A 13,639-nucleotide genomic window follows, 5' to 3' on the forward strand; every position below is an offset into this window, starting at 1 on the left:
CGCCCTCTTGCCTTGGCCTTCGCGGGAGCTCCTGGTCAGCGCAGTTCTGCCCTCTAGTGGCCGCCTGCAGCAGCGCCGGGCGGGCCGGGCAGGATGCTGAGGGGGGGTGCGGGGGGCGGGTCTCTCACCTCCTCACTGTCCCTCTTCTTCCCATTCCTCCCACCTCCCCCACACACACATCGCGAGCACTCCCACCGTCCGTTGTCCTCCTCTCCTGACCCCCTCACCCCAATTCTCACTTTGCTTCTCCATCAGCCCTGTGAGGGGGAGGAGGCGTCACCCTGAATTCGTGACTGCCACCCAGGCGCTGACCCGCCTTTTCTCGCCCCCCTGCCTCCCCTGTCCCTTCTCTGCGACCCCTGTGTCCTGTGTCCCGGAGTTCCCGGTGGGGTGTCTGGGCGAGTGGGGTCCCTCGGGGAGGGAGGAGCAGAGTATGGGAAGAGGGATTCTAGAATCATTCGGTCATTCAGTCCGCAAGTGTTTTTTGAGCACGTTGGGTGCCCAGCACTGTCCAGTTATGGGGAACATCAAGGTGAACGGTGTGGAGGAGATGGCAAGACAGAATTAAATCAAAAATGTCTAATCATAAACTTTGGAAAGTGTTTCAGAACGTCAGGGTAACCACATTTCTCCAGGCACCTGATGATTAATTCCCAGGATCTCAGAGGCCTTTCAGATTCTTTTGGGCCGACCACTTACTCTCAGGTCCTTCTCGGTTTTCTCTGCCTTTGCTTTTAAAAGCCAATTCTAAGAAGGCTGTGCCTTGAAATCAAGCAAGCAACAAAAGTCGAGAGGTGATCAGAAAGTGGGGACACCGGGGAAGGTTGGGCTCCTGATGACTCCAGTGACTAGAGAAAGAGCACCCGTGTACCCTGGACACCCGTTGGCCCGGAGCCTGTGGACCCCCAACTGAGCAGGGAGCTGGGGGTAGGGGTGCAGGGTGAGCAGGAAGCTAGGTCCCTTCCTTACTCCTGCCACCAAATAGGTGAGGAGGATTGGAATCCAGAGGGATTCAGAGACATAAATATGTTTTATCAGTTTCTCCTTAAAAAAAAAAAAAAAGTGGGTATCTATCAACTCTGGAAGGGGGCATGTTTTCTAATGTTAGAAGTCACAGTACACAACACAAAAGAAAAGAGATGTGGCCCATAAACTAAAAAAATACAAGCAAAGTTGGCTTCAAAATAAAATAGCAAACAATAGGAAAAATATTTGCAGGAAATGTGGCCAAATGATGACAACATTATTGTCCAGAGTGCTTAAGAAATTGATCAGAAAAACCCTGAGCCCCTAAAGATGAAAAGAACAAAGGACGCAGACTAGTCTCGGAAGAGGAAAGCAATTTGGCTTATAGACTTTTTGAGAAATGTTCAGCATCAGTGATTAAAGAAATGCAAATCAAAGCCACAGCAAGGAGATACTGTTCTCCTGTGTGGAGTTAGCTTGACCTTGGAATGCTGTTAGTCAAGGACGTGGGGAAATGCCCCAGCTGGTGGGCATGTAACTGGCAGAACCCTTCCATAAATTGGTCTGTCAGTCTTTTAAAAATAGTTATTTCCTTTGACTCAGTGAATTCATCATTGGAAATCTATTCTAAGAGGAAAATCCTAAATACAGAAAAAGCATGAAGATGTCAGTGGCCAGGTCATTTATAATTGCAGAAACAAAACAAAAACAAAAATTTGTTGGATGATGGTAAATAAAACTTCCTTTGAATATAATTAATAAAAAATGACATTTCCATGGAGAGTGGGTAAATGTGGAAAATGCTCATAATATAAGGGGAAATTTTAAAAGAATGTGTATAAAGAGTTTTAGAAAATATAATGACTGAAAGAAGTTAAATTTCAAAACAACAGCAGAAAAGCTGTTGTTTTGAAATTTAAAAAGGAAAGCTTGCAGAATGTTCAGGAGTGACCATCCAAAAGAAAAGCTTGCAGAATGTTCAGGAGTGATCATCTAGGAGGGCTTCTGCAGTCATGTGGATTTCTCTCAAAAGTAGGTGACAGCAAAACTAGAACAAAAAATTTTACAGTTTTTATGGAAACACAAAAGACCTCGAATAGCCAAAGCAATCTTGAGAAAGAAGAAATGGAGCTGGGGAAATCAGGCTCCCTGACTTCAGACTATACTACAAAGCTACAGTAATCAAAACAGTATGGTACTGTCACAAAAACAGAAATATAGATCAGTGGAACAGGATAGAAAGCGAGTCATTATTGCCTAAAGAAGTAGAACCCGAAGAAAGTGACAAAAAAGCTGCCTAAATGTGTTACATTGAGAAATTATTTTCAGTGGATCAAGAAACAACAGAGAAAATTAAAAACTTTAATTTCTAAAAAAAAAAAAAAAGAAAGCCCAGAGATAAACCTATGCACATATGGTCACCTTATCTTTGATAAAGGAGGCAAGAATATACAACAGAGAAAAGACAGCCTCTTCAATAAGTGGTGCTGGGAAAACTGGACAGCTACATGTAAAAGAATGAAATTAGAACACTCCCTAACACAATACACAAAAATAAACTCAAAATGGATTAAAGACCTAAATGTAAGGCCAGACACTATCAAACTCTTAGAGGAAAACATAGGCAGAACACTCTATGACATAAATCACAGCAAGATCCTTTTTGACCCACCTCCTAGAGAAATGGAAATAAAAACAAAAATAAACAAATGGGACCTAATGAAACTTAAAAGCTTTTGCACAGCAGAGGAAACCATAAACAAGACGAAAAGACAACCCTCAGAATGGGAGAAAATTTTTGAAAATGAAGCAACTGACAAAGGATTAATCTCCAACTGAGACTCATGGAACACAACAAGTATTCATGGGACCTTTGGTCCTGGTTCATGGGACCCAGTTCATGGGACCTTCCTGTGATGCTCCAGTTGAAGGAAGAGCTTCAGGACCCAGGGTGGTGCAGATGGCTTTCCATCTTAGCCCCAGGATGTGCTGCCACTCTCTGGTGGTGATGCATTCTCCAGTCTCCAAGGTGACTCCTGGAGCCAGGCACACTGGAGTCTCTTCCTCAAGGAATGCCAGCTAAGTGGGCTACAGCTCCTCCTCTGCCCCACTCAGTGTGAGCAATCCTACGGAAGGACATTAACTGTCCCACAAGTAGCCCAGGCTGGTCGCATGGCCACTATGTGACCACAGGACAGAGGTTGTTAGCAGAAAGGAGGAGGGAAGGAAACGTCATCAAGAAGCAATAGCTATGACACTGACTCCAGCGTGAGAGTGAAATAAAGACATTTTCAAACATGGAATTTCTCAGAAAATTTACCCCCAAGGCATGATTTTTGGGAAGCCACTGGGGGGAAGATGTTCTCTGACTAAAGAAGGAATAAACCGGGCTTCCCTGGTGGCGCAGTGGTTGAGAGTCCGCCTGTCGATGCAGGGGACACAGGTTCGTGCCCCGGTCCGGGAGGATCCCACGTGCTGCGGAGCAGCTGGGCCTGTGAGCCATGGCCGCTGAGCCTGCGCGTCCGGAGCCTGTGCTCTGCAACGGGAGAGGCCACAACAGTGAGAGGCCCGCGTACCGCAAAAAATAAATAAATAAATAAAATTTAAAAAAAAAAAAAAGAAGGAATAAACCAAGAAAGTAGGAAATATGGGCTGTGGAAAACAGAGATGAAACTCAGAAGAGAGAAGGGAATCTGCAGTATGCTGGTGAAGGGAGATTCCAGAATGGCAGCTGTGCCCCAAACAAAGAGAGCAGCCTTCACTGGAACACTGTGACAAAAGAGACAGGAATGCTGACAGTGTCACACTGTCATCATGATACACTGTGCCACTGAGCTGTCTTTTCAATCAGATGAAACAACTGGAGGATTTGCTACACCAAAACAAGATGTAAATCAAGAAAGAGGAAGATGTGAGACCCAGGACAGGGAATCCAAACCAGGAGAGAGGCAAATGGAATTCCAAGGATGACAGTTAAAGGGACATCCCAGGATGACAGTGGTGCTTAGAGAGCAACTATCCCAGAGAAAGGAAAATGGGTATATCAAGGAGGGATGAAAAAGAGAAAAAAAAAAAAAAAAAAAAGGAACTGATATGTTCCCTAATGGGATTGACCTGGTGGAGATTTGGAAAGTTTGGGTAGGTACAAAGGCAATTATTAACTTCAGGGGAAAAAATTAAGAAAGGGAACAAACGTAGTACCCCCCACCCAAAGTCTCATCCTCTTATGGTATCAGCCAGACTTGAGGTCCAGGATCTGGTCAACTAAATCAGATTTAGGTGCAGACGAGGCTTCTTGGGCATAGTTCCTCATGATCTGAAGAACTGTGAACTAAGGAGTTCACCCTGCTCCCCCAACATGCAAGGGTGAGGAAGGGACAGGGTAACCACAATAGATAACCCCACACAGCAAGCACTGGTCTATAGCATTTCTGAAATCTCACTAAGAACACGTGCTACTCCCTTCTGCTCCAGGAGCTGGGAGTGTGTGTTGTCTAGAGGCCCTGGGAGTAGTTCTTCATGACTCTTAGCTCTGCCCTTGGGCTTTTGGCTTTGACTTCTGAATCATCCATGCTTTCCCATAAAACATGGTTCATTTCTGTAACTGAATAGCTTTCTCTGCCAACCTGCTTCTTGTCTGTAGAAAGTTGGGGATTTAAAGAACTGTCCCTTTCAGTTCAAGCTTGTACAATTTGCTGACTTATCATAAATAATGTAGGTCAGAAGACAATGGAACAACTTTAAAGTGCTGGAATAATGGCGATGACATTACTATCAACCCATCTGTCAACCCATAATTCTACATCCAATGAAAATATTCTTCAAGAATGGAGGGGAAATAGACAATTTCAGATAAATGAAAACTAAGAGAATTTATTGCCAGTAGGTCTGTACTATAAGAGAAGCTAAAGGGAGTTTTCAGGCTAGAGGTAAATGATCCCAGGTGAAATTAAAGATCTTCAGAAAGGACTAGGAGCACTGAAAATATGTATATAAATATAAAATACTCTTTTTCTTCTCAATTTCTTTAAAACACATGAACGTTTAAAGCAAAAAGTCTATTGTGGGGTCTGTAATATATGTAGATATAATACATATGACAACTATAGTATAAAGTACAGGATGAGGTAAATGGCCTATATAATTGCAAGTTTCCTACATTTTATATGGGTTGGTATAATATTAGCTTTAAGTAGACTGTGAAAAGTTAATAATTTCCACTTTTTACATTTGTTATTGGGACATCCCATGTGATCAAACCAAACTCCCAGTAACTGATATCTTATTAGGAGTATGATGTGTTGACTTCTCAGAAGATACCTAACACTCTGGGTTTCACTGGTTTGTACAAGAATTCCCACCCTGGCTAAAAAATATTTTTAAATGGGGTACCTGTAACTTACCTCTGACTCTGACCCAGATAAGAGATAAAACAGTCCATCAATTTTTAAATGCCACTTGATAAATGAGAGTTGACCAGTCTGATCCTTGACACTTATTCTCCTAATTAGGCCTCAGTTGACTAAAAAACTGAATGCAAGGTATGTTCTCACAATACTTGTGATTGTTTTCAGATCATTCTGCCCTCTCCACTGTTTGATTCAGAGTCTTAAATATTGGCGCAAAACCGTTATTCTGAACTGGGATCCAGCTAATCACACCAGGCAAAAAAAGCCTCATGGTCAAAAGTGGTGCTGTTCGAGCTTGTTTTGAGGGGGTTGTGGAGAAATTCTGATGAGGGAAATGGTGCACACCTGGATGAACCAAGCAGCTGCTGATGGAAGGACAACAGACGTCACACAGGTGTGTCCCATCACCTATGCTCTAGCTCACGACTCTCAGGTTTTCTCAGAATCCAGAAACAACTGGAATTGTTTTCTCTGATACCTCAAGTAGACCTACTCAGGGACAGAATGAATAGACTTACTGCTCTGCTAATTAATTTACCTCTCAAAATGTGCAAAACAGATTCATCTTTGTCAGACCATCTGGTTTGTTTCTCCCTGACAATATTTATTTATTGACTCATCCAGTTTTATGGAAGTATAATTAACAAATAAAATTTCTATATATTTAACATATACAATGTGATGATTTGATATATGTAAACGTTGTGAAATGGTTACCACAATCAAGCTAATTAACATATCCATCACCTCCTGTAGTTACCATTTTGTGCGTGTGTGTGTTGAGAACACTTAATATCTAATCTTTTAGCAAATTTCAAGTATACAATATTATTAGCTATAGTTACCATGCTGTACATTTGATCCCTAGAGCTTATTCATCTTATAACCAGAAATTTGTACCCTTTGGCCAACATCTCATTTCCCCCACCTCCCAGCCCCTGGCAACCACCACCATACTCTATGCTTCTCTGAGTTTGACTTTTTTTTTTTTTGCAGTATGCGAGCTTCTCACTGCTGTGGCCTCTCCCGCTGCGGAGCACAGGCTCCGGACGCGCAGGCTCAGCGGCCATGGCTCACGGGCCCAGCCGCTCCGCGGCATGTGGGGTCTTTCCGGACCGGGGCACAAACCCGCGTCCCCTGCATCGGCAGGCGGACTCTCAACCGCTGCGCCACCAGGGAAGCCCCTGAGTTTGACTTTTTTATATTCCACATGTAAGTGAGATTATACACTATTTGTGTTCATAGTGTGTCTGGCTTATTTCACTTAGCATAATGTCCTCCAGGTTCATCCATGTTGTCCCAAAGCAGGATTTCCTTCTTTTTAATAATATTCCATTGTATATTTGTATTCCATTGTATATTTATACCACATTTTCTTTATCCATTCATCCATTGATGGACACTTGAGTTGTTTCCATATCTTGACTATTGTGAATAATGCTGCAATTAACACGGAAGTGCATATATCTTTGAAATACTGATTTTATTTCCTTTGGATATCTACCCAGAAGTGGAATTCCTGGATCATATGGTAGTACTATTTTTAATTTTCTGAAAAACCTCCATACTGTTTTCCATAATGTTTGTATCAATTTACATCCCACCAACAATGTACGAGGGTTCACTTTTCTCCATATCCTCCCCAACACCTGTTAGCTCTTGTCTTTTTAATATTAGCCATCCTCGGGGACTCAGTGCTTTCACTGCCGTGGACCCGGGTTCGATCCCTGCTCAAGGAACTAAGATCATATAAGCAGTGCAGCAAGGCCAAAAAAAAAAAGGATGACCTGTTGGCCATCCTAACAGGTGTGAGGTGATATCTCATTGTGGTTTTTTTTTTTCTTTTCATTGTGGTTTTGATTTGCATTTTCCTAATGATTAATGATGTCAAGCATCTTTTCACATACCTGTTGGATATCGTATGTCTTCTTTGGAAAAATATCAACTCGGGTCCTTTGCCCATTTTTAAATGGGGTTATTTATTTATTTTTTTGCTATTGAGTTGTGTGAGTTCCTTACACACTTTGGATATTATCCTCAGTATATATATGCTTTGCAAATATTTTCTCCTTTTCAGTAGGTGGCCTTTTCGTTTTGTTGATTGTTTCCTTTGCTGTGCAGAAGCTTTTCAGTTTGCATAGTCCCAGTTGTTTATTTTTCCTTTTGTGGTCTGTGCTTTTGGTGTCAAATCCAAAAAATCATTGCCAAAACCAATGTCAGGGAGGTTTTCTCCTATGTTTTCTTCTAGGAGTTTTATGGTTTCAGGTTTTACGTTTAAGTCTTTAATCCATTTTGAGTTAATTTTTGTGTATGGTGTAAGGGTCTGATTTTCCCAACATCATTTATTGAAGAAACTATCTTTTTCCCATTGTGTATTCTTGGCACCCTTGTCAAAGATTAATTGACTGTATGTGTGTGAGTTTATTTTTGGGTTCTCTGTTCTGTTCCATTGGTCTATGTGTCTGTTTTTATGCCAGTACCATACTGTTTTGATTACTAATAACTTTGTAGTATAGTTTGAAATCAAGGAGTGTGATACCTTAAGCTTTGTTCTTCTTTCTCAAGAATCCTTTGGATATTCAAGGTCTTTTGTGATTTCATATGAATTTTAGAATTACCTTTTCTATTTCTGTGAAAAATGCCATTAGAATTATGATAGAGATTGAATTGAATGTGTAGATCCCTTTGTGTAGTGTGGATATTTTTAAAATATTGTCTTCCAATCCATAAAGACATATCTTTCCATTTACTTATGTCCTTTTTCAATTTCCTTCATCACTGTCTTACAGTTTTCAGTGTACAGACCTTTCATGTTCTTGGTTAAATATATTCCTTAGAACTTTATTCTTTTTGATGCTATTATAAATGGGATGGTTTCTTGATTTCTTTTTTCAGATAGCTCATTGTCAGTGTATAGAAATGCAAATGAATTTTGCATGTTGATTTTGTATCCTGCAACTTTACTGAATTCATTTATTCTAACATATTTTTGGCAAACTCTTTAGAGTTTTCTATATGTAAGACTATGTCATTTACAAACAGGGAGAATTTAACTTCTTTTCTGATTTGTATGCCTTTTATTTCTTTTTCTTGTCTAATTGATCTGGCTAGGATTTCCAGCACTATATTGAATAGAAGTGGTGTCATACAGAGTGAAGTAACCTAGAAAGAGAAAAACAAATATCATATATTAACACATATGTGTGGAATCTAGAAAAATGGTACAAATGAACCTATTTGTAGGGCAGGAATAGAGACATAGACATAGAGAATAGATATGTGAACACAGCGGGGTAAGGGGAGGGTGGGATGAATTGGGAGATTAGGTTTGACATAAATACACTACCATGTGTAAAATAGATAGCTAGAGGGAACATGCTGTATAGCCCAGGGAGCTCAGCTCAGTGCTCTGTGACGACCTAGATGGGTGGGATGGGGGAGGTGGGAGGGAGGTCCAAGAGGGAGGGAGTATAGGTATACATATAGCTGATTCACTTCATTGTACAGCAGAAACTAACACAATATTGTAAAGCAATTTTACTCCAAAAAAAAAAAAAAAAAAGTGGTGAAGGTAGGCATCCTTGTCTTGTTCCTGATCTAGAGGAACAGTTTTCAGCTTTTCACTGTTGAATATGTTAGCTGTGGGCTTGTCATATATGGCCTTTATTATGTTGGGGTACATTCCTTCTATACCTCATTTGTTGAGAGTTTTTATCATAAAAAGGATGTTGGATTTTGTCAATGCTTTTTTGGAATTTACTGAGATGATCATATAATTCTTATTCTTCAATCTGTTAGTGTAGTATATCACATTTATTGATTTGCATATGTTTAATTTTCCTTTCATCCCATGGATAAATTTCACTTGGTTGTGGTGCATGATCCTTTTTTATTTCAATAGTGAACTTATTTATTTATTTATTTATGGCTGTGTTGGGTCTTCATTGCTGTACGTGGGCTTTCTCTAGTTGCGGAGAGCAGGGGCTACTCTTCATTGCAGTACTTCTCATTGCGGTGGCTTCTCTTGTTGCAGAGCATGGGCTCTAGGGTGCACGGGCTTCAGTAGTTGTGGCACGCGGGCTCAGCAGTTGTGGCTCACAGGCTCTAGAGTGCAGGCTCGGTAGTTGTAGAGCACAGGCTTAGTTGCTGTGCGGCATGTGGGATCTTCCTGGACCAGGGCTTGAACCTGTGTCGCCTGCATTGGCAGGCAGATTCTTAACCACTGCGCCACCAGGGTAGCCCGCATGATCCTTTTAATGTGCTGTTTAATTCAGTTTTCTCTCATTTTGTTGAGGGTTTTTGCATTTATGTTCATCAGAGATATTGGCCTATAATTTTCTTTTTTTATACTGTCTTTATCTGGCTTTGGTATGAGGGTAATGCTGACCTTATAAAATGAGTTTGGAAGTGTTCCCTCCTCTTCAATTGTTTGGAAAGTTGAGAAATATTGGCATTAATTCTTCTTTAATTAATTAATTAAATTCTATTTATTTTTAGCAGGGGAGGGGGAAGTAGAGGAGGTAAAAAAAAGTTTGGTTTCTGCATCAAAGCACTTTCCCTAAGAGTGGTGATTCATTCATTGCATATCATCATGGGTGCACATAGTTATCCTGGCTTTCATGACAGTTTGAATTCAAGGTAATGTATGGAATATGTATTTTTCTGAAATCCAATGTATTCATGTGGACATATACAGGGTATCCCTTGTGTTCTCATTCTCATATGAAAGATAATGGTACTTTGGCTTCAAGAACAAATAGAAAATATCATAACTACAGCTTGTGTTTGATTTGGGTCTGGGCTAATTACTTAAGGAAAAATTTAGTAATAAAGGTCTCAGATATTTAAATTCCCTATGAAGCTGCAATTAATTAAGGGGCTGCTGATTCTGAGAACTATGCAACCAACAGGGAATGAGGGAAGAATTACATGTCTGGATGCCAAGTTCAGAGCCAAATATCAATAATCTCCTTCACACTTTTGCAATATCTACAAATAAAGTAGAGAGAAAGGATAAAAATAATATATAAATAATGATAAATAAAAAGTACATATAGAACTGGGAAAATCATTTTTCATTACATTTGCCATGTATTCCAGTTCAATAAGATGTTTGTAAGGAAAAAAAGCAACTTAAGACAGAAAACTAGTTACACTGTTGCAGTTCAGAACTGCTTGAAAACAGAAGAATGAATACCAATCAACTTCCCTGATTTAAACCTAATTGTTTTAAGACATATTTTGTAACCTGAACATCTATGTTATGCCTTGAAAATTCAAAGCAAAAAGTAAATCATATGAAAGCCAGAAACTTCAATACATCTAGACAGACGTTTGCTTGTAGTTTTTGGTATCCAAATTTTTTTCCCCACACAGTGCAGACGCCCTTTTTGTAGGCACAGCACTGGCAATAATGAGAACCCAGTTGGTGCACAGAACTTTTACAAATTCTGCAAGTGGAGGACGTATTCTTTCCATGTGGATCAAGTCTTGCTTTTTTTTTTAGGTCAAAGCTTTATTTTTGTCCAGCTCTCTTCCACCACTTCCTGTGATATTCCTTGCACCATCTTTCCATGTATCTAGAGTGATAACAGTACCAAGTTTCTTTTTACATTTTTCACACACCATCTTTCCATGACAGAAGGAGTAGTAGCTAGTTCTTCTTTAAATGTTTGGTAGAATTCACCCACGAAGGCTTCTGGTCTTGGGCTTTTCTTTGTTGGTAGGTCTTTGGTTACTGCATCAATTACCTTACTTGCAATCGGTCCATTCAGATTTTCTATTTCTTTATGATTCAGTCTGATAGGTTGCATGTTTCTAGGATTTTATCCACTTCTTATAGGTTATATACAATTTGTTGGCGTATAGTTGTTCATAGCAGTCTCTTATGATGCTTTATATTTCTGTAGTATCAGTTGTAATGTCTCCTCCCTTTTTTTCTTTGTTAGTCTAGCTAAAGGTTTGTCAGTTTTATCTTTTTAAAAAACCCCAACTATTAGTTTCGTTGATCTTTTTAATTGTCTTTCTAGTGTCTTTGAAATTTATCTCTAATCTTTATTTCCTTACATCTGCTAACTTTGGACTTATTTTTCCTTCTTTTTTCTAATTCCCTGAGGTGTAAAGTTAGATTGTTTGAGATCTTTCTTTTTTCTTAATGTAGGTGTTTATCATTCTTAACTTACCTCAGGATTGTTTTTGATGAATCCCATAAGTTTTGGTATGTTGTATTTGTCTCAAGATAGTTTTTTTATTTCCCTCTTGATTTCTTCTTTGACCCATTGGTTGGTTGTACAGGTGTATATCATTTAATTTCCACATATTTATAAATTTTTTTCCTATTTTTTTTTTTAGTAGAGTTAGGAAGGAACTGGACTTTTAATTTTATTTATTTATTTTTGGCTGTGTTGGGTCTTCGTTTCTGTGTGAGGGCTTTCTCTAGCTGCAGCGAGCGGGGGCCACTCTTCATTGCAGTGTGTGGGCCTCTCACTGTCGCGGCCTCTCTTGTTGCGGAGCACAGGCTCCAGACGCGCAGGCTCAGTAGTTGTGGCTCACGGGCCTAGTTGCTCCGCGGCATGTGGGACCTTCCCAGACCAGGGCTCGAGCCCTCTGCATTAGCAGGCAGATTCTCAACCGCTGCACCACCAGGGAAGCCCTCTCCTATTTTTGATTTCTAGTTTCGTACCATTGTGGTTAGGTAAGATACTTGATATGACTTCAATCTTATTAAAATTGTTAAGACTTGTTTTGTGACCTAATGTATAATCTCTCCTGAAGAATGTGCCATGTGCCTTGTAAAGAATGTGTCTTCTTCTGGTTTTGGATGGAATGTTCTGTATATGTCTGCTAGGTCTATTGGTCTATAGTGTTATTCAAGTCCAGTATTTCCTTATTGTTTTTCTGTCTGAATGATCTATCAGTTGTTGAAAGTAGGATATTGAAGTCCTCTACTATAACTGTATCACTGTCTATTTCTCCTTTTAGTTCTGCTAATATTTATTTTATATATATAAGTGCTCCAATATTGGGTGCATATATATTTATAATTGTTATATCTTCTTGATATATATATATATATATATATATATATATATATATATATATATATATATATATATATATATATATTGGGAACTATGTTCCCCAGAATTCCCTTCCATGTTGGTATGGCTTGAAAAGAAATCTGTGTGTGATCGGGAAGGTTTAAATGAAGCAACAGCAATGAAGCTCTGAGGTCAGTGCAGGGATGAGTCCTCACTCACTAGCTCATGCACATGGTCACTGATCTGCTGAGCCCCTTTGGTCAGCAGCAGGTCCATGGCTCCTGCAGCTCTCACCAAGTCTCTTCCACTAGCTTCTCAGTGTCCTGAGCCAGGCACATTTGCAGATTCAAGGTGAAGGGCACCAGCTCCTTCTGCAAGTCATTATGTTATCAAGGGTAGAGGCAGAGAGAGACAGATGTGGTTCCAGTTTGTCCTCGCTGTCCCTTGCTTCCCCCTTAACTCTTTTTCTGATTTTCTCATTTCTCTGACTTTAGCAGTTGTAGATGAAGAGGCAGCCAGCCTTCCATAGGCTTTCCCCCTTACTCCCACAATCATGTAAAACGTGATCTCTACAATTAATTCCTTATTTTATATTGCTCATGGAGGTTCTGCTTCCCTGGTTAAAACTTAACAGATATGTGAATGAATTTTACCCTAACACATATACATAAATGTATCTTATGTCAATGTCACTTCAAATCAGTGGGGAATGAAAAGGTTATTCAGTCAGCATCCTTGAAAAAAATTAGCTAATATATTTGGAAAATAGTATATCTGTACTTCATATCATTCATAAAAATGTGATGATATGTTTATAGAAACATATTGGAAGAAAATATAGAATATATTTATAGCCCCAGAATACAAAAGCAAAATGCAAACATCAAAAAAATTGAAAATTTTAATGTATCAAACATAAAGCTGTTTAAAGGCAGTTTTATTTTTTGAGTTTGTCCAAAAATTTTTTTAAAAAAAGAATCTCAGGAGACTGACTTTGAATCTAGCCATCCAGCTAGATGATAAAAGTTGTATAAAATTTCCAAAATGGAGTGTGTGTGTGTGAGTGAGAGACAGAGAGACAGAGAGATAGATAGATGGAGAGAATATGTGTGTTTGAACAGAACTTTGGTCATAAGAGCAGCGTGGGCCAGGTATGGAGTCAGGAGCCTTCAGCCATACTGGGAATCAGTATTCCTTCCTGGCTGGATCACAGAAGGAAGATAG

At 39.7% G+C, this 13,639-nt stretch overlaps 1 pseudogene; it reads right to left on the bottom strand.

Moving 5' to 3' along the window:
• Positions 1 to 10,697: 10,697 nt before the first annotated feature.
• Positions 10,698 to 11,003, bottom strand: LOC132438732 (cysteine-rich PDZ-binding protein pseudogene; annotated as a pseudogene).
• Positions 11,004 to 13,639: the final 2,636 nt, after the last annotated feature.

This window comes from Delphinus delphis, chromosome 15 (genome assembly GCF_949987515.2).
Source record: "Delphinus delphis chromosome 15, mDelDel1.2, whole genome shotgun sequence".
NCBI lineage: Eukaryota > Metazoa > Chordata > Mammalia > Artiodactyla > Delphinidae > Delphinus > Delphinus delphis.